Source organism: Vicugna pacos, chromosome 14 (genome assembly GCF_048564905.1).
Source record: "Vicugna pacos chromosome 14, VicPac4, whole genome shotgun sequence".
In the NCBI taxonomy this organism is placed as follows: Eukaryota; Metazoa; Chordata; class Mammalia; order Artiodactyla; family Camelidae; genus Vicugna; species Vicugna pacos.
In genome coordinates this window covers 23,950,691-23,971,530 of record NC_133000.1, presented here as the reverse complement: position 1 = coordinate 23,971,530, position 20,840 = coordinate 23,950,691, and positions in this window count along the sequence as shown.

Genomic DNA, 20,840 nt, shown 5'->3' with positions numbered 1-20,840 from the left:
ATGGAGATTAAGTTTTTTTTCATTTTTTTAAAACCCAAAACATTAATTTTAAATATTACATATTTTGGATATTAACCCCTTACAAGATATGTCACTTGCAAATATCATCTCCCATTCAGTAGGTTTTCTTTTCCTTTTGTTGATGGTTTCCTTCCCTGTACAACAATTTTTAGTTTGAAGTAGTCTTATTTATTTTTCATTTTGTTGCCCTTGCCTGAGGCGATAGATCCAAAAAATATTGCTAAAACCAATGTCAAAGAGAATACCACCTATGTTTTCTTCTAAGAATTTTATTGTTTCAGATCTAACATTTAAGTCATTTTTGTATATATGGTGCAAACATTTGTCCTCTTTCATTCTTTTCCCTTTTGCTGTGCAGTTTTCCCAAACTAATTTTTGAAGAGACTGTCATTTCCTCATTGTATATTTATGGCTCCTTTGTCATAAATTAATTGACCATATAAACATGGGTTTATTTCAGATCTCTTTATTCTGTTGCATTGAGCTACGTGTCTGTTTTTATATCATACTGGTCTTATTACTTTAGCTTCGTAGTGTAGTTTGAAATCAGGGACCATGATATCTCCAGGTTTGTTCTTTCTTAAGGTTATGTTAATTTTTTGGGATCTTGTGATTTCATGTAAATTTTAGAACTATTTGTTCTAGTTCTGTGAAAAATGCCATTGATATTTTGATAGGAGTTGCATTGAATCTATAGATTGGTTTAGGGAAGTATGTGCATTTTATCAATATTAATTTTTCCAGTCCATGGGCACAGTATATCTTCCTACTTATTTGTGATGTTAAGAAGCGTCTTTCACTCATGTCTTAGGGTTTTCTGAGTACAATTCTTTATCTCATCTTGGCCAGATTTATTCCTAGATGTTTTATCCTTGCTGATGCAATTGTAAATGGGATTTTTTTCTTTATTTCTTTTTTCTGAAAGTTCATTTTCAGTGTATAAAAATACAGCAGATTCTGTATTGACTTTGTATCCTGCAACTCACTGAATTTTTAATATTAATGGTTTTACCTGTTGAGTCTTTAGAGTTTTTATATACAGTATCATGCCATCTGCAAACAGCTACAATTTTCCTTATTTTCTTCCAATTTGATTGTTTTCTGTCTCTTTTCATGTGTGACTTCTATAGCTAGAACATTTAGTATTCTGTTGAATAAAAGTTGCAAGAGTGGACATCCTTGTTTTCTACCTGATATTAGAGGAAACATTTTTGGCTTTTCACCATTGAGTATGATGTCACCTGTGGATTTGTCATATATGATTCTTATTATGTTTCCTCCATATTTTTCTTTTGCTTAATTACTTATCACTGAATGATAGTCCATTGTATGAAATTGCCATAGCTTGTTTATCTATTCATCTATTGAAGGCTATCCTTTTTTCTTTTTGAATAGCAAATAGTTTATTAGTAATTATGTGGTTTCAGTGACAATAATAAGTTCACTTAAACAGAAGACAGTAATCAAATCAAATAATAAATACCTGCTAATCATCAGAAAATCTGTGGCCATTAGGACTGTCATGTAGAAATCCAAAATCACTCAGAGGCCAGATCTTAAAGAAGATACATCCTCTTATTAGTCCATATGGAACAGGTCCAAAGTACCTGAAATCTGTAGAATTCTGTAAATTATCACCTTACCAAGTGTGACCTGTTGGCATCTCAACTGATGCAGTAAAAGCATCTGATAACATTCAACACAATTTCAGATAAACCTACTAACGGACAAGAGCTTCCTTAACCATAGGTTCACTCAACAACACATTGAATTTTGAGGTAGTTACTAGGCTTTCAGAAAAGAAAAATCTAAAGGATATCTCAAAATATATATAGGTGATCCATGCTTTCAGGATTTCTCTAACCCAAAAACCCCCAGAAGACTCCACCAGGACTCAGGTGGGCCTTTCTCACCTTTTTGAAGGACATCTTAATTGTTTCCACTTTTTGATGATCATCAATACAGAATATAAAGCAATTCTATAAAACTCCTAGAAAAAAAAAAAACCTAGGCAAAAACTTTTGTGAAAAATAAATAAATAAAGTTGCTGTAAATAAGACATAAATATTATTTATAAATAATATGAATAAACAAAATTGTTGTAAACATGTATGTGCAGATTTCAGTCTGGACACAGGTTTAAAATTAATATGACAAATACGTAAGAATATAATTACTGGACCGTATATTAGAACTATATTTAGTTTTGTAAGAAACTGGCAAACTGCCTTCCAAAGTGGCTGTACCATTTTTCATTCCCAGCAAAAATGAGGGAGACTCCCTGTTTCTCTGATTTCAGGCCAGCATTTGGTATTGTAACATTTTTGGATTTTGCCCTTTTTAACTGATGTGCAGTGCTATATTGTTGTTACAGTTTTCATTGTGCCATTCTATAATGGCACGTGATCTGAGCATCTTTTCATATACTAACTTGCTACCTGCATATCTGTTTTGTGAGGTGTCAGTCGAGGGAGGCTGCTGTGGAGCGGCCCAAATGAAAAAATGCACAAGAAGTTGCCATATCACCGGACAGACTTCAGCCGGAGACACCATGGGGTTAACAACACTTTATTGCCACAGGGAGGTGCGCGCCTATGATGCACCTGTCCTGCTTTTATCTGTTTCTCTGTCAGCACATGCGTAGTCTGAGTTTCCTTGTTCATTAGGCTTACAGAATACCTGTAGCACATGCGTACTCCTATTTTTTTTGTCCTAAATCTTATATAATTGATGCATGCGTGGAACAATTATTTACTGCATTCTACTAATATGCTCTGTAGTCATGGCCTTGGGTCCCATGGCCTTAACTTGTCTCAAGCCCAGTTCACATGAGGTGTCTGTTCAAATCATTTCCATATGTTTTAATTGGGTTGTTTATTTTACTGTTGAATTTTAAGAGTACCTTGTACATTGTTTTTATTAGTTCTTTACATGTGTTTTGCAATTTTATTTCTCCCAGTCAGTGACTAGTCCTTTCATTCCCTTAAGAATGTTTATAGCAGAGCAGTTTTCCATTTCAATAAACTCTCAAATCAAATTGTTTTCTTGTATAGATTGTAACTTTGTTTTTTCTATCTAAAAACACATAATGAAGCCAAAAATCCCAAAAAGTTTTTGCCTAGGTTTTTTTTTTTCTAGGAGTTTTATAGTATTGCTTTATGTTTAATTTTATGATGTGCTTTGGGTTAACTTTTGTGAAAGGTGTAAGATTGGCCATCTATCTCTAGATTGATTTTTTTAAGAGCCATTTGTTGAAAAGACTATCATTTCTCCATTAAGTTTTCTTTATTCTTCTGTTAAACATCAGTTGACTACATTAGTGTGATTTTACTATGGGCTTGCTATTTTTCCCATTAATCTACTTGTCTATTCTTTCACTAATACTGTGGTGTCTAATTACAAAATATTTATTGTAAATCTAGAAGCAGCGTAGTGTCAATCCTCAAACTTTGTTCTTTTTCAGTATTTTGTTGGTTATCTGGGGACTCCTGCTTTTCCACATGCACTATAAATTTAGTTGTGGGTATCCACACTACAATGTAGCTTGCTCAGACTTTCATTGGGATTGCCTTGGATTTAAAAAAAAAATTAGGAATAATTGTCATCTTTAAAACATTGTCTTTCTATCTATGAAGATGAAATCACTCTCTATTTATTTAGACACTCTTTGCTATCTTTCATCAGAGTTTTCTTTTTTTTCAATCTTCCCCATAGAAATCTAGCATATATTTTATTAGAGATATACCTACAAGTTTTGTGGTTTTATTGTAATAGATGCATCATGGTAAGCTAAACAAAAGATGCTGGAGTTTTGATATTAATTTCAGACATAATTTCTTCAAAATAAAGAAAAACTGTAATTATAAAGAGAGGCTTTACAAAATAATACAAGGATTAAATCTCCTTGAGGATCTAATTTTTTGCCCTAAATGTTTTATTGGAGGCTGGCTTTTCAGCTGAAACTATTGCCCATAATATTCTGGATCACTAATAAGGCATACACAGAGTAATCAAAAGTTTTCAAATTATAAGGACTTAATTATTACTCACAAATTAATATATGTTACTAAATAATGTTATATGGATCTAACATAAGAGCAGACCATCAGTGCAATCAATGTGAAATTTAGGACAGAATCCATGGGACTTGTTCTAACCTACTGAATACTAAAATTTACATAAAATCTCTTGCTTTTAAATGTTATACATAGAACCATAGACATGGTAATTTTGGAAATGTGTTTTGTACAGTACCAAATTCAACTGTGGTTAAAGTGTTTTCAAGGTGCATTTATACTTTTATATTTATCTGTAACACTGCTTTCTGAGAAAATTCAACGAGATAATAGTAAGATCACTTAGTACAATCATCTTGATACTACAGGTTGAAAAAAATTATTTTGAAGGAAATAGTAAATGAATGGCAGAAAGAACAAATGATGTTTGCCTGCAAATATCAGTCATTTTGCTGTTAGTTATTTGAACCAATATTTATGAAGGATTTTACAGGTATAGTCAGGCTCATTGAGAAACATGCTTAGCTGTTACTATACTTCTTGTCTGGTCTTAGATATGGGGAATGCTATTAGAATGGTGATGAAACATTGAATAAGTGGAAAACTATAGTGAGGGGATATGTTAGGATAGGTTGCCTTCAAACGAGAAAAGTTGTAGGGGGGTATAGCTCAAGTGGTAGAGTGCATACTTAACATGTGTGAGGTCCTGGGTACAATCCCCAGTACCTCCTCTAAGAATAAGTAAATAAATAAACCTAATTACCTCCCCCACCCCCACCCCCAAAAAAGAGAGAGAGAGAGAAAAAAGACTGAATTAAAAAAAAAAACGAACTAGAAAAGTTAGATAAACCTTTATATCCGAGCCAACAAACAGAACACAAATCCGGTTACAGTGGAAAGAAAGCATTTCCTTGAATAACATGAAGCAACTTGAAATGCAAACGTGGGTATGAAAATATAGAGGCTGAAGTAGTGTCCAAAACTGTTTCTTACAATTGTAATTACATTGAGCTGTGACGACATTTGTGATCCAAAATGAATGCATAAACATTTTACAGTTTTCTAGGATGTCTGTTGTGTATTGCCAAATGTAAATTTCAGAAGTGTCAGGGAAACCTTCTAAGTTTGGAAGCTTGGAAGTCCACCTTGACTGACTCCATCTGAAAAAAACCAAAACACACTGTTCTCAAATTGAGTTACTACTTTGCATTTCCACAGAGTAAATCATCAGTGAAGGGCTTGAATTGTTTCCTGCGTACCCAATATAGAATAATGCATTTAAAGTGAGAAAAGGATTCACGCAATGAAGGCTCCTTTGCCCCCCACACAAAGAGTACAGAGTCCTGTGCAAGAGATTCAGGTTATAATGAGAGAATGAAGAGCCCTACAAAATGTAGCTCAAATTGAGCTCTTTGCTTCCTTATAAATGAATCTGGAAAGCTTCCCAGATCATTACTGCTTTTATAAGGCAATATCTCTTTGAATGGTGTGGCTGAAACTGGAGTGAGACTAAAAGAGCTTAGTCTCATCACCAATGAAAGGGCTGTGGGCATTGAATTCTTCCTAGTCTTGCCCAAGTATTTTTTAAGATTTTTTGCACCATCTTTGATCCACCTGCAAAACTCTGATATCTTACTCAATATGGACAACTAAAAGGTTCATTATTCTGAAGAGATCCATAAAAAGACTGATCTTTGTTTTTTATTCAAATCTAAAAAGAATGAAAAAGACTATGCAATATAAAAAGTGTTAAACAATTTTTCAATACTTTACAACCGCATAAAACACAGGGAAAATGATCACTGGCTTTTAACCCTAAGTTTGAATTTATTGTTTCCCTTTGATTTTTGACTTTAGCAAAAACATGGTCTAATCATCTGATATTTTGTTTTTATAATGTACATATTCCACATAAGATTTAATTTATGAATAGGATGTAAGCATAGACATTCAGAAACAAACATTTGTTTAGTAGTTTAAATTCGCCAGTCGAGCAATAAAAAAAAATAAGACCTTAGTGATAGCTTTTGTTCCTCTTTTTTCATTTTTGATTAGGTTATATTATAAATACTGTTGGATAGTCCTCGTGTATATATTGGATGGCAGTTACATACTTTTTTTTTTTTCCAAGTCCAGCTCCATTTACTTATAAGCTGTGTAAACTTAAGTGAATTATTTAACCTTCTGAGTCTTAGGTTTTTTTTTTTTTATTGTAGCTGGTTTATGATGTGTTAGGTTCTGGTTTACAGCATACTGACTGAGTCATGCTCTTTTTCATATTCTTTTTTCATTATAGGTTATTACAAGGTATTGACTTATCATTCCCCTTGCTGAACAATAGGTCCTTGTTGTTTATCTATCTTATATGTAGTAGTTTGTATCTGCTAATCCCAAACTCCCTCATTTATTTCTCCCCCCCACTTCCCCTTTAGTAACCATAAGTTTGCTTTCTGTGTCTGTGAATCTCTCTCTGTTTTGAAAATAAGTTCATTTGTCTGATTTTTTAATTTTTATTTTTTTCCTCCCTTTTCAGTTTTATTAGGTAGAATTATTACAGTTTGACTGCACACATAGATTATATTGCATGTAAATACATATATACAGTATAGTGCAATTTTTTTTAGTTTACATATATGTACTAATTACTGTTTCTAAGAACAGATTAAATCTTTAGCTTTTTAAACTTACATATTTATCAAAGGAATAATGTCAACTACAAAATAAGAGTCAACAGAATGCAGTAATCCAATCATGAGGGCAGTCAAATGTGTTTACACATATTCAAGAAATCAAAATAATAGTTCATTTGTTATATATGTTTTTTTACAAAGGAGTTTCTGACATTCAGTCTCCTATGATTCCTAGATGAGAAAAATTATTTACTTTGCCCAAACTATTGGGCTGCTTTTTTTTTTGCTTAAAAAAATCAGTTCTCTCTACCTGAACTTCCTTCTGTTGTGAGCAGCAAAGGAAGTCTTCTCCCTCCTGTAGTGGTTCAGAGACCTGGAAATGAAATGTAGGTATTTTGCACCACTGAGGGAGACACTAGAATTATACTGACTCCAGGCAAGTCAGAGAATAGGAGGTTTACCTTGAGGATACATACTAATTTAGGCTTGCCTCCTGTGGCCAGTGGTTCACTCCCTCTTGACAGAAAATCTATGTAAAGCTCTCAGGAATACAAACTCTTTGGATTAAGTTCAGAATCCAGACTTTCACTGAAGACCAGAGATGTGATTAAATAAAAACTGAGAAGTAATCAGGCATATATATATATATATATATATATATATATATATACACATATTCCCATATATATATACACACACACACACATACATATACACACATATATATATATGATACACGAAGAGGGAAAGCATTAGAATCATGACACATCAAGATTCAGTTGCTCTTTAAATACATTGCTCAGCATACATCTATAATAAAATGACTTTATGAAAGATATTATTTTAACTCCCAATGTTCACATTTATTAATTTAAAATTTTTTTAATTAAAAAAATTAAATGTTCTTTTTTATGATTTTGAGAAAATGATGCCACTGAAACTTACTAAACTTTCAAACTTTGGAAGAAAACATTCATTGTTCACAGTGAAACTTCTAGTAAAATATGTTAGATGAGGAATATATTGTGTTCAGATCCCAGAATGGAACAAGTGTAGAAGATTTCATTCAGCTAGGCTAAAACTGAAGGGAATCTCTAGAAACACATTTCCCACATATATATAGAGAGAGACACATATATTTAACACCCACAGAAAGATATAAAGCAGTCTGGAATAGTGTATGCACTTAATTAAGAAATAAAAATTATTACACGTATGGTGAAATAAATACCAAATACTTATTTCTATTAGTATCTTTTAAAGAAACCAGTGTTAAATCTGGCTCATGTTGTTGATCACATTTTGATAGACATATTAAATGTATGCATGCTGAACTTTTACTAATTTATTCTCTATTAAAACTGTCCCATTTGGAAGAGTGATATTCTAAGTAATATTATGATTGTATCAGTTAACAGTGATTAATCTAAATTTTGACATCATTCCCAGAAATTCTATTTTTAATGTTAATTCTTCCAGTAATTATGAAGACGGTATTCATATATTTATTGAAATAAAATATTTTGTAAACACTCCAAGGTCACAGCCAATCAAAGCAGGAAGTAAAAAAATGAATCTTTCTATAAAATCACAGCAACTATTTTAAATTACTTTTCTGTAAACAAAAATAGAACTAAAAGTAGGAAAAATAAGCTCACTGACAAAAACATGTACTTCACAATGTTGTTTTAAGTATTCTAGCATTGGTGGAACACATAATTTTATAAAAATTTATACAACTATACTATGGAACTTCATTTGCATATGCATACCTTGCCAGGTTTAACTTAAATATGTCAAATTATTAAGGAAGATAATTTGGAAGAAGCAAATAAAGATAAAGAAATAATTAAAAATTATACCAGTATGTGGGAGAAGTCTCAAAGAAGGTTAATATGCTACCAGTTAGAAAACAATTTACAGCTTATCTGTATGTGAATAAGAATGCAAATATATAAAATAAAATCATTTTTAGTGGACATAGAGAATATACACTTTAATTCAAAATAAATATTTCTTGAACTACACATGGACATAATTCATAAATCAGTGGAATACATTGTATTATGTTCTATACAGCAATGTTACAAACACAGTTCAAGATAAATCTCAGACTGAGTCAATGTGTTTGCAAAAACTCCAATGACAAATATTAATTATGGTAGGTATTATACAATTTCAACCAGTTAAGGAACAATGTACACTTTCTAGTTGAAAGATGGACACTGAATTGAAACAGGCAGCTTACAAAAGTGGGATTCTAAACTGCTAGTGTATATAGTAAATCACACATAAAATCTCAAATTATTAGGTGAATGCAAATTTTAGAAATGAATTTAAATTTTACATCGATGAGACTGGGAAAATCTAATGAGTTATGACATTAATTGTTGGTAATTACTGTTGAGAATGTCAACTGTTATATATACTCAGAGAGCAATTTGGAAATATCTCAAAAGTTTAACAATATTCACCTTATAATACCTATTAATATTACATCTGTTTATCCACATTGAATTTACTCTGCCACATGTACATGAGGGTATTCCTAACAGTAAAGTTTGTAATGGAAAAGAAAATGTGTAGAAAAATTTTGTTTTTCATATATGATGGCACACATATGCTGTTTATTCTGCATTGTTATGCTATATAATTTTTGAATCACTGAAATACATCTATGTGTATCAACATGAGCTACATTTCATAATAACAATATTGAGCAATGAATGACATCTGTAAAAGGCTATACAATTCGATAGAGCATAATAGAAATTTTATAAATTTTACAATACAATAAACAGTAGTACATAGTATGAATAGTAATTTTCATATTGAAAAAGAGCACAGAAGGAGAAACATGCACTACTTCAGAATAATAGTTACTTGTACTGGAAGGAGAAACAGGAGGTAGGTCTGTTCATAAATAGACATAGTAGTTCATAACTGTTCATAGGTAACAGAGTTTGAGAGAGAGAGGCGAGTGGGGAAGGGGACACTTGTCTGTTGCATTTCTTTGAGATTTCTACATATTTGAAATATTTTATAATTTAAAAAATACTTCAATACAATTGCACACACTCTTCAGATTGCTGTATTCTTTGGGTAAGATCTTGTGTACTGTTTTTTTTTTATTTTAAATTGAAGCACAGTCAATTACAATGTGTCAATTTATGGTGTATGTACAGCACAATGTCACAGTTATTCATATATATATATATTCATTTTCATGTTCTTTTTCCTTGAATGTTATTAGAAGATATTGCATATATTTCCCTGTGCTATACACAGGAAATTTTTTTCCATCTATTTTTATATATAGTGGCTAACATTTGCAAATCTCAAACTCCCAAATTTATCCCTTCCCCTTCTTTAACCACAACTTTCCAAAGTAACCATAAAATTGTTTACTATGTCCATGAGTATTTTTCTGTTTTGTAGATGAGTTCACTAGTATTCTCTTTTTTTTTCCTTTTTTTTAGATTCCACATATGAGTGATATCATATGATATTTTTCTTTCTCTTTTTGGCTTACTACACTTAGAATGATGATCTCTAGTTCATCAATATTGCTGCAATGGCAGTATTTTATTCTTTTTAATGTCTGTATAGTATTCCATTGTATAAATATACCACAACTTCTTTATCCAGTCATCTGTTGATTGACATTTAGGTTCTTTCTATGTCTTGGTTATTGTAAATATATTGCAGTGCATATATCTTTTCAAATTAAAGATCCCTCCGGATATTTGCCTAGGAGTGGGATTGCTGGATCATATAGTAAATTCACTTTAGAAAGAAAAACACTATAAAACCAAATTGATCAACGAACATATTCCAAAGGACTAAATGTGGTATTGAGAGCATAAATTCCTAGACACAAGAGATCTTCATGTCAAAATTAAAAAAAAAAAACTTAATTTCAAAAATTCATTTGAGACATGCTACCCCTCACAGTTCCAAAATATTCTCTGAAGCATTAAAACCACTTGATACTAATTTACAGGAACTAGTTCAATAAATTAAGATAAATCTAAATGATGCAATACTATGCAGCTCCCTCTGCCCAAATGAGGGAAACATCTCTTCACAAATCACTTTGTAATGATCTTCACAATATACTGAAAATTTAAAAACAAATGAAAAACAAAGCGAGGTGTGGCATGTTTCACCACTTATATATGCAATGTCATATTAATTGCAAAACCAGCTAAATGAAAAATAGATATGGAACCTGATTTCCTTTATTTACATTTTGTTGAAGACTGAGTTTTGGAATCTTAAAAGAAATATGAGAAACGTTGATGCATGTAACCATCTGCTATTGAAAATCTAACTTTGCTTGGTAATTTCCTGGTGTCAATGTCTCTGGTGATATACTAAATTACAGAAGATCTGAAGTGCAGAGATTTAACAACTCTCTAATTAAAACTGCAGCAATTGTGCAACAGATGAAGACTATTTCAGAATAAATTAATGTCAATAAAAAACAAGAAACTAGCCTGGGTGTTTTGTGGGAATTTGCCAGAGCAGTCATGAGGGGTAGAATAATTTGCTTTGTGGCAACAGCAGCACAAAAATTATACACTGAGTACCAGTGTCAATTAGAAGAAGTTAATGACATGTAAAAAGCAACACAATGAAACAGGTATCCTAGGACACTCCAACTTTGATTAGACTGAGAAAAACTAAAATCTTTGTGGTGAAAAACACAAGACAATGTGTTAAAGCTGAATGAACAAATGTACTCAGAAAGAGAAATACATTTAACAAATTACTTGCATATGACCAGAATGCAAAAAGTAGGCAAATATGTTTAATAAGGAGAACCTTTTTCTGCTTAAATACTGACCATCAAAAATATTTTGGAATATTCAACATATAATAAATTCATGCTTGCTGAAAATTCTTCACCAAGAATTTTCCTGTAGTAATAAATATACTATGGATTAAAAGATAATATTATTTCTTATTTCAGACTTTGTGAATTAAGATGAATTACTGAATTACTTAGTTTCAAAACTATATTACCATGAATTGAGTTTGTACATTTTAAAATTCTACTTGTAGTAAAGAGATATCTTGCAAATGAAATAAGGATCCTGAACTATATTTTTCAAACTTTAAAATTTAAGATTCATGGAGTAATTTGCTTGATATTGTATTATGTTTCCTTAGTAGCATTTTATGATAAATATTTTAAATGAATACATGCAAATAAAATCAACAACTAATAGCAACCAAAGTCAACAGCAGAATTTTAAAGATCACCATTGAAATCTGTCACACATAGCAAAGCACTACAGCAAGGACTTTATCATACTTTTTTTCAAGATGTAACTAGAAGCATGTTAGATAAATTATAGGGGTTCTAATTTCTCTCTCATATTCTTTTACTTAGAGCTAAAGTTCTGAAAATAGCACAGAGACTTGCTCTTTTGATAATGGAAGATTAAGGCACAGAAGGTTCTCAGGACAATGAAGAATTATGAGTCAATCATCTGAATAATAATGGAAACCCAGAGTAAGGACCCCAGAATTTGAGAGTGTTTTCTTCCTTAGAAGGATTTGCTTACTAAGAGTCACCCAAGGTTCAAGAGATTCAGAAAAACTTTCTATTCACTTATGAACTAGGAGGGAAAAAGATGGAATCTTATGCCTACCAAAGAGGGACCGTAATTCACCATACCCTAGTGGTGGAAAAACCTAGAAACACTTTTGTCGATTACTCAATTCTAAATAGGATGATTTCAGTCCTGACATTGGATTAAGATAATGATTACTAATGCTCACTACACGTAAATATTCTTTAGAGGAAGATAAATTATTTTAAGTCTTATGTTATTTCTATACCTTTTCTAGTGGAGTGCACAATAGACTATGTTAAGATAGAAAATTAAAGTCCAGAATGCATTTATTAGTAAAAAAGAGAATGAAAATTAATCGTGTGTGTGTGTGTATATATATATATATATATGCACATATTTATATATGTCTAGAAGTTAATCAAAAGAAAAATTTAAACTCAAAAAAGTAAAAGAAACTAAAGAATAGAGATCAGGGAAGAAAATAATAAAGTAAAAAAGCACATAATATGAGGACCAATAGTGATAACAGATGTTTCTTTATAAAACTATTAATAATGAAGTCAATAATTTCATAACTTCTGAGAAATTGTAAAGTACATTAGAAATTACAGTACCAAACTTTCCATTCATCCTCATCACTGAAAGAGCTCTATGTCTGGAAGCAATATATTTTTACTGCAATTTTATGACAACATAATTATATGTTAAGAGAATAATGGGATATAACCTTCACTATGTTGCCAATAAAATATTAGAGATCAAAATATGCTACCAATCCTATTTGTCTTCTTTCCTTAAAACATATACAAAACTCCTTTGACTTTGTGATTTAAAACAATAAAATAAAATTAGAGAATCATAACTATAATATGCATAGTATAACTTGAAATCTTGGGTAATATCTCATCACTGGAATATTGCTTATTTCAATGGAGTACAATTTATCAAATAAGATATTGGTAGGTGGCAATTGGCCATATACTAACACACACTTAGCTTGTCAACAAGTTCTGAAATTATAAAATCTAAATCACAAAAATAGCATCTATAAAGCTGAAGTAAAATTTTTAAAATTCTAATATAAATTTTTGTTCTGGGAATTATATTTTTTAACACCAGTGAGTACACCCTAGCTAAAATACAGCAAAAATGTATGTCATTCATTTAATCAACCATTGTATGACTTCTTTTAACAGTATTTCTCAACAGTACATTTTCAAATATATATTTATGTTTTAACTCTGAACTAGGCAGTAGATTCCTTAAGTAGATAGAATGTTTTTTTCAGAACTTTTAGTATCTCAGGTTACTCTGCATATAAGTAGGTGCACAGTTGATATGTATTAGCATGAACGGGTAAAAGATAGCTGAGAGTTTAGCTAAACTACTCTACGGTATTGCTGCCTTGGCATCCAATTTCTTTGGCCAAGCAGCCTGCAGGGACCTTAAATTAACACTGCCCAACTCATATAAGATCATGCCCTAAATGGCAGCCCACAGAATCACAGGGGATGTAAGTTCCTGATACAACTTCCCTAGCAGCCCTTGTAATTAATGGTCTCTGGACTCCCAATGCGTGTCTCCCTGATGTGCCCTTTAGATAATACTCCCCGTGGGGCTGACCAAAACCCCACTCTTTTGGTTTGAATTAACCAATCTGGCCCTAACATGGGAACCCCAAAGCACCACACCCAGGGACGCTGACAAAGGCATGTGCCCCGGGTCCTGCTTCTCTATGCCTGCACTCTGCCTTGCCTTCCCTATGTGGCCCCTCAAGGCATGACGGGTACTCCCTCCAGGACCTGTGGATCATAAACTTCCCTATTTCAGCCATTCTTGTGCTTGTGTTGAACCACTCACCAATCGGCACCCTGTGTTCTACCTTGATGTTAATTTAACAAAATTAGAGCAATGATGGAATGAATAAAATTGTTTACATTTTTATTTATAGAGAAGCATCCTTAAATTATTTTTTACAGAGCTAATCCAGTATAAGGAAAATAAAGACCATACACTTTTAACAATCATTTTTTGTCAAATTAAGTCAATCAAGATCACCAGTTAGAGGATTAGAATATTCTAATATGCTAGAGAATGACCTTAATATCTAAACCTGGCTCTCAAGTGATCAAGTTTTGCAAAAAATATATTTCCTTCATAGATTAGAACATTAGTTGAAAAAGGTAAATATAGCATATAAAATAGAATAATGTATGACCAGTGGGAATTAAGTACAGCTAAAAAGAATCAGTAATGTTTTACTAGGAATTAGAATGAATGAAATGGAAGATGACACCAGCAGCATATAAGGAAAAAAATTTGTTTTGTTTTTGTTTTTGCATTTTTGTATCTGTATTTCAAAGGAAATACAAATGGATATTATCTGATACTTTCAGTATCTGATTTTGACCCAATAAATAAATATAAAGCAATTTGATGTAGTGAACAAGAAAGAAGGTTTTAAGGCTATCAAAAACACCACACCAAGTATTCATGTAAACTTGGAAACATTAACTAATTTCTTTATGACACTATGAATTGCACTCTTTTGTCTATGAATTTAGTGTTGCCAGGCAAAAAGCAAAAGCTAACATGGGCAGATGCGCTCAGTTCCCTCTAGCAGTTAAAGGAATGGAACTTTTAAGGAAGTTGCGTTATGGTTAAAATATTGTTTTGACCTTAGTGTTTTTGTGTTTGTTTGTTTGACTCATTGTTAAGTGACTCCTGTTTTCTTTTGACATACCTCCCACCACTGAGGGTTTATTTTTGTTTGCTTATTTCCGTGTTCATTTGTTTCAGCACTTCCTTTCTTTCTAACACTACAAGGTATCCCAGATTCTTCTTATACACATCTTGCTTCAAACCTATAATCACTCATTTCTTCAAGGAACACTGGTTTCTTTTACTGAAGAATGGTATTAGAAACCCAGCTGTGTGCACATTGTATAGTTTTATTTTTAATAGAATATTTTTAAAGGAGTTAATTTATTTTGCCTGTAGGGATCTTATTCTTTTACTCTACTCATGGCTTTCTTGTTTTTGTTGGCACTCAACTGTTAACATGTATTGACAGAAAGATTTGAATCAGTAAAGCAATGATTGTATATTTCATAGGTACTGTTATGTGCAGTTGAAGAGAATGTGCCTCATTCAATAAGCTCAGACTACAATTAAAAACTGAAGGGATATTATTTCTTTCATTTCCAATAATGTTTTAGATCAAGCTCTTTTTCTCTTACGTACAGATGTATTATCACAAGACTGTTAGGATTCATCTTTATGTCCCCAATTTTTACCCCTTGATTGAATACAGAACTCTCCTAGATCATATGAGTCTAGATTCTAAAATATTATGATTAATCTATAACTTTAATCAAACACTAAATGAGACTGCTGATTTACAGTGTTTTTTTAGCACCTGCTAGTTCAAGTTTTACTAATTTCTAATTAAACTGAAAAAAGTCCTGCTAAAATATAAGCAACATGAAAACTGATAAATAAATCTGAGAAAAAGAAAAAGCGCTTTATATAATGTTAAAATAGAAGATAAGGCAAGGGATATAGTTCTGGGGCAGAACATTTGACTGTAAAATACAAGATGGATCTCCCTTAAGTATTAATATATTGAAGAAGAGTTGAAAATAAAATAAATTTCGATTTTATGCTCAAAAGATTGTCTAAAAATACAATATCTCTACAAATTAGCTTTTCCATTTTCTCCCTCCTTACTGAGACAAAACTTATGTTCTGGTGCATGGGAATTCTTGAATCAATTGCAGTCATATCATCCTTACTAAACTTGTTCTTTAAATTCTGTATACATTCATCAAGTAATTCATCAAAAAGTTTTGACTTAGCTCAATTGTGTTATCTCAAGGAGATAAGGCCATATTATCCTCCCTAAGAGAATAATCTAGATATTTTATATTATTTTATTCCAAGTATTTCCTTAAAAGTATTTATCACAATCTAAAATTATCATGTTCATTTAATGTAAATTCATTGAGGAAATAGAACACTGTCTTACTCACTGTTGTATTCACTGCTGTATGCATTGAGTAGTACGGTGTTACTGGCATATTTGATTGGGTGAATTAAAAAAGTGAATGGATTGAAAAATAAGAATCTCCATATTAAATAGTATTCAAAATTATAATCATAATTTATGCATTAATAGCAGAGACCAGTTATAAGGCACTCACTGAGCTGATTAATTTGTAGTACCGCACCCCAATAGAATCTCTTTGACTACCAATTTCTATCACTATGCTTTTTCACAAATGCTTAAGCTTTATTCCAAGAAATACTGATTTCAGAAGATACATTTTTTTGGAAGAGATGGATTTCACACTTTAAGTGAACTTGAATTTTAACTTAATGTTAAATGTTCCACCATAGAGATTGACAATTGATATTGGCAAAAGAGAGTCTAGGACTTTATTTAGTAAGCAAGCCTCTTTAATTTTGTGTTTTCTAGGATTTTTCTATTTTATTCAATTACAAACTGTTTTTTTTTCCTTTTAAATATTTGTTGTCATTTCCTTTAAAATATTATATTCCAGAATCTAAAGTAAGGTGTATGCTTAATATGAAAATCTTACTCTTATATGGCTGATTGTTTTTCTAACTTCAAGACAGTTTTGGCATTTATTTCTTTTAAAATTTGCTTTATAGTTTGCAGATAGTCCTTCTGTTTGAAAACACATTTTTATTTTATAGTCCCTTGAACATGACTATCTTTCTCAAATCTATATATCCAGCAAAATTCAAAAGTATACTTAATTTAACTTATTGATAAATCTATTGAACAGGAAACTAGAAACAAAGAACAGATCAAATGGCATACCAAAAGGGATTTTCCTCCAAATTCACATTGATTTATTAATCATGAGAAAACTATTTTCTCAAGTTAAGAACTAGTTTTTTCTCTGGTAGGCTCCTGGTCCTCAGTCTAGTGACCCTGCTGTTGGAAAAAATAAAAAGAAAGAAAGAAAAAGAAAAAGAAAAAGAAAAAGAATGGATTTATTCATGATCAGCAGAGAATTGCAGTTTGGGGTCTGTAACCATGGCAAGCCACATGCAAGTCCTTGCACAGTGATAGAAAAAGCACACTTTTATAGAGGGGAAAAGAAAGTTAGGAGGGCTACTGTCAACAAAGGGTCCATGAATTTCCATTGGCTGAGTTCTTGCCAAGAAAGAAGAGGAAACTTTCTTCTTCCTGTTGGACTCTGCTATACTCACAGGGCATGAGAGCTCTCCTTTCAGATCTCTTTATGTTATTTAGTGATTGCTGTGTTCGTTTGTTTGTTTGTTTATTTATTTATTTTGCATTTTCCCCTTTTGATTAAAATCCTTGAAAGTCTTGCTGATCAAGAGTCAAGTTGTCTAATTTCAGCAGATTTTTGTCCCTCAATGTCAGAAAAGACCTTTCCTGGGTGTAGTGTCTCATGTTGGAGGAAAAGTGCACAGACTGGAAACCTGTAGAGATCACAGTTGAGTAACAAGGAGGGATAAGGGGGAGAACTTTCAGGCACCTTTTATCTAAAGTACACATATTATCAGGACCATAGACATTGATCACCTGAAGTGTAATGTCATCATCAAGGGTTTGGCAGACAAATTTCCCATAGGCTTAAACCAGATATCTTGGGAAAGCTGTCTCATCAGATATTGTCTGCCTCAATTTTAGGAAATTTTCACTTTTGGGTCACTGGATAATGTGCAGGTCCAGTCAGTGTTTTGTGCTTTCTTTATGTGTGTCATTTGACTCCAATTGTCCATTTCTTGGTGTTTGGTGGCACAAGGGTTGGTTAGCATCACCTGATAAAGGACTCTCTAGTGAGGTTAAAGAGAGTCCCTCTGTAGGTCCTTCCCAATAGATGAGATCTCTAGGTTGCAAGATGCAATACTTAAGGTTTTTGTCTCCCAAGAGTGCACTGTGAAAAGATGGCTGTATCAAAACATTGTTATTTTAATAGAAGCAAATCAGCTTTTGCAATATTGGAATATCTTTTCTTTTTTTTTCTGTTGTGGGTCAAAGAAGAAAGGGGCTTAGTGTATTGGGCACTCTGTGACTATCTTAAAAGGTGAGATTTTATGATTCCAAATGTGTGGATGTGAGATTTAGAAGGGACAGTGGCAATGCTTTTGGCCAAAGTATATATAGAAATAGTTTACTATCTATGTTTAAAATAAGTGTACAATCTTAATGTATCAAAATATTATTATTGTATATAAAATAACAATAATGCTTTAATGTCATCAAATGTCAGTGATCAAATTTCTGTCTTTGTATTTATTTCAGTTAATTTGTTGAATTCAAGAAAGAAACAAATATATATTTTTAGAGTATCATAACTTGAGTCTTTTATTAATAGTCATTCTCTCTCTCTTCCTGCTTCTCTCTCTCTTTTGCTTTGTAATTAGTCTATTAAATAACATTGTAGTAACATCCTCATTTTCTAGATTTTGCTTGTTCATGGTTTTATTTAAAATGTTTCTCTGCTTTCTATTTACTAGCATTTAGATCTTGAGATTTTATCAGATTCAGGTGGATTTACTTGTGCACTTTCAAGAGAAGATATACAATGTCTAATTTTCTATGTTTATGTGATATAAATTGCCATTGTTTATTATTACTTAGAACTATTATTTCATTAGGAATTGTAAAGTGCAAATAATCTAGAGTCATTCTCTTTTCATTTATTAGCTAGACTATCTTTATAGGGAAAAAATTCTTTCATCAGCTCTTGTGTTACCTTGAAATAAGTTTCTCACAATAAAGGAAGATAAATCCCTGATTTCTACCACCCCCACCTTTAGTTAACAATATACAAAATATCAATAATATCACTAGCATTGCCTCAAAGTGACCAAAGAAGCTGTATTTTGTTTGTTTCTAAGCCTGGAGACTTAGTGTTACTTACAGACTTACAGTTACTATTGTTATTGAAAACTATTCTATTTTTGGCCAGAGTGAGACTCTTCAAATTATCCGATTCCTTTAAATATGATTGCAGTAATTTTTGCCTTATTCTATGATTATGCTTCAGATTCATCTTCTAAATATTTTGTCCCAATATAGATATTAGCTATTTCTACTAGGACTCCTGACACTAAGAGAAAATGGTATTTGTATACCATAATTAAGACATTAGAGGTTATCATTGTTATTGGGTTTCTAAGCCTTTTCTGTAGAGTAGTCATTCTTATTGAAGAAAAATTACATCATGAGTTCATTCTAATATTTCTTAGTCAAATTTAGGATCATGAGGATTTTACTTAACAATTTTTAAATTGATGATTTATTTTAAAATAAAATAGATACAGAAAAGCACACTGAACAAATGCATAAGTTAATGGAAAAACAATTTTATGTAAATGGATAAATGCAGGTTTTCATTGCAGTCAGAATAAAATATGTGGAAGAATAAAAATTTTTTTAGAGTAGATAATAAATTCAGTTAAGTTAGAGTTGCAATTGAAATACTTTATTGATACATTCTCTTAGGCTGCAGAATTCTATTGTCATCAGAATGAAAGTGGTTTTAACAGAGACATTAGTAAAGTTGAAAATTTCCCTAGAGTTTGTAAAGTAAGATGGAAAAGGCTAAAGTTGGGTTCCTATGAATTTGGGCTGTTTTAAGAATTGAAAAAAGGAAATAGAACCAACTACAAAGATCAGAGCTAACAAAAGGGAGGCATAAATCAAGAGCTTGCAGAGTAAAAAAAAAAAAAAACAAAGAAAAAATGTTATATTGCTGCATAAAAAATAGATTTCTATATCATAACTATGACAAATAAAAAGAGAAGAGTGCTCAGGAAATGGCCACTAGGTGATCATCCATAACAGTATTCAGGAGAATTGGATTAGAGTGGTTGGGTTAGAAGTCACATTTCTGTGGTTGGGACAGTGAATGGGGATAAGAAGAAATTAACAGCCAAGATAACAAATAAACTTTAAAATTAAAAAGCACATTTCAGCCACCTGATTCTGCCCACTTTCCCAGTCATGCTAGTTTTGAAATGGTGTCCTCAGAGAACCTCACCAGGTATCAGAGAAAGCATGCTGACTCAACTTTTATAAAATTTTATATACTAGATTTCCTATGAAGATGCCATTTAAATAAGATTTCTCTATTTTTAAAGCTTTAAACAATTTTTTTAACTTCTTTTAAAGCAGACCAAGAAATGCATGGCTTTAAGAAAGATGTATAAACATTTTAACAAACTTATATACTGAACATTTTTATCCTTTTCAAAGAAAAAAATCATTTTCTTTTTATGGTCTTTGTGTATTATTAAACTCTGTGGTGTAATGTAAATTGTCTAAAGTTTTCTAAAATTTAGAAAATTAAAAATACAGAAAACTATGACATGTTTTAATAGGTAACTAATCAAATCATAAATATCAATTTCTTTAAAAACTAAAGTCATTATAACTTTTCTCACTTATTAGAAAAATATTTTCTTGCAGGTTCTTAAGTACCAAAGTAGAATATTGTTGGAATATTCTCATTTATAAAAATAATATTTGTCAAATATACTTATTTTTTCATCAGTGACAATAGCTGGTAAAATTCTCCATT